Genomic DNA, 2,500 nt, shown 5'->3' with positions numbered 1-2,500 from the left:
TGAATGATACTATATCAGGTTTACCAAAGGATTCGTTTTTAAACTATTCAAGCTCTTTGGTTTAGAATCAAAGTAGAGGCGATGTAAATAATACGATACAACACCTTCAGAGGGCAACTTTTGTCAATTATTATTATTATTTTTCGGATAATCAAAAGGTCAGCCAAAAATCTCTCATTTCTCCAAAAGTAACAGCAAAATCTTAAAACGCGCGCGAATTATTTTATTTTGGGACGGCGCAAGCGTGAAAATATAACAACTTGGTATGTCACCTATACGTAAATCAATATCCGCTTTAAAAAAAACTATTGTAATCATTATATTTTAAAAACTCATTTGCTTTTTTATAGCACGAAATGCGAAACATATAAAACAGCCGACTAAGTTTGCAAAAACCGCAATTTTTGAATCGAGACGTATCAGGCAGAAAAAATTTCATAGACTGCGAAAACTCGCGTCAAAGCCAGGGCCCAGGAAGAAGACCAAAGATCACTTATCTGATGACAAATTGAATTTCTCTTTACATGTTCTGCTTTGGTCTTTTTCGCCGGCTTATTTTCTTTTTTTTTCGGTCAATGTGAAACGCAGACTGCAGACCAGGGGTAAAATGCAGACTGAGGTTATAACGTAACTGTTGAAAAAGCCCAAACCCCTTAGAAATGGTAACCTTAGGCGCCTTGGGCCTAATTAGGCCTAGAACAAGATTTAGGCTTAACTGTTAGCATTTCTAATGGGTTTGGACTCTTTCAACAGTTAAATTATGACTTCAGTCTGCATTTTACACCCGGTCTACAATCTGCGTTTAACACTGACTTTTTTTTTCCCATTTCCACGGAACGCTGAACATCAAGAAGGGGAACGTGACTTGGACATTCCCACGAATGTCGTACTGCTCGCCGTGAGCGTTCGAGTTACCGTCGAGTTTGCGTTATTTCGGCGGAATGACAATTGGTCGTTTTCTGTTTAACGGCTTCTATCTTCTTAACGAAGGTTCTGTCAAAATAGAAGATATCTTTTTCGAATTTTACAGTTCATACACTTTCTACAGATATGTGGTTTGTGGTAGTTAAATTGAAACAACGCGCGTACGAGAATTTTTTTTCGCAGGACACCCGCGAACTTATTTTATAAGCTTACGCAAGCTTGCTTGTTTCTGTCAGGTTAATAACAGTGCTTACTTCGGCTTACTTTCACATGATTAATTTCGTGAATTCTCTCAAAGTTTGTTTTACAGGTTAAACGCGCACAGATTAATAAGCTTTAAGGCTATTTTAACGAGAGAGAGTTACTTTAGTCAAATGTGTCACTTGAAAACAAGTGACTGAAAGGTACTTGGTAATCGATGATTTCAAGCGTTGCGCACTACAAGGATTTCAAAACGCGTTTCAGTCTGTAGCAACCAGAAACAGTACTTACCAGACAACGCATTCATAGCCATCCTTGATCGTTTCAGAGAAGACGGAGTTGTAGGTGTTGCTACCATTTGTTTCTTGCGCCATCTTCGATGTCTGGTGTACTTCTTTCAATTACGTGGAGATGAAATATCAAGACACCTAGACAAAGTGTGATTGTTTCATAGGGATTGTCGGAATCAACCCTCTCCCCAGGCTCTATCTCCGTTGCCTAGTCGCAGAGGAAAGAGAACCTGAGAATGAGGCTGTGAGTTGGTGATATTACGATCGCGTGAGCGAGGTTAAGTAATGGAAGTTAATGTTACAGGCTCTTTCTCTTCTAAATGTAAAGAGGAAAAAAGGCGAAAATTTTGCACGCCAGAAATAGCTCCCGAGGAAAGAGTGGTCTACGATGCTCCATCGCGTTTAGACTAATGGCTCCCTTGAAATTATCACTGGCATGCGTGTCCGACTGCCAGCAATCCATCGACCGAATACGTTCCACCATCCAGATACAGGGATACAGGAAAGGGACACATTAGGAAAAGAGACTATGACATCGGAAGCAAAACCACAATAACATTGACACAAAAAATTACCAATTACTTTGTTTATATTTTATGTTTCATATTTTTAAAAAGTATTTATGAATATATTCATTATCTTTTCTTATTATCGCTTTAAAAGTTCCCTACTGAATTGAGCCATTTTTAAATTGTCTAATGTAGAAGTTCAGCTTTTTTTAGTATAAATACACAGGCCAAAAAAGAAGAAAAAAAAACCTTTTCAACGCAAAATCATCTTCACTTACAGTGGCAAAACGACTACTGACAGCCCTTTTGTCCGTCGAGGTGATTATCGGCTGATAATCCTAGATAGCGAGCCAACGAGAGCGCGCAATTTTGTATAATCACCTGTGTATTTATACTAAGTATAATTATTAAATGTTTTTAAAAATCCAGTGCAAACATGCAAAGTTTTGCTTATGAATGGGCAAAATGGGCATAATTTTAGCGTCAGTAACATTTCCTTGATCATTTGCAGGGCTCTTAGATGGCTGAAAAGCCAGAATCAGCAGTGGTTGTTCTGGGTTGCGGAAACATCATCAC

The sequence above is a fragment of the Montipora capricornis genome, chromosome 2, assembly GCF_036669925.1.
Source record: "Montipora capricornis isolate CH-2021 chromosome 2, ASM3666992v2, whole genome shotgun sequence".
Taxonomy (NCBI): Eukaryota; Metazoa; Cnidaria; class Anthozoa; order Scleractinia; family Acroporidae; genus Montipora; species Montipora capricornis.
Note: the sequence above shows the minus strand (reverse complement) of the source record.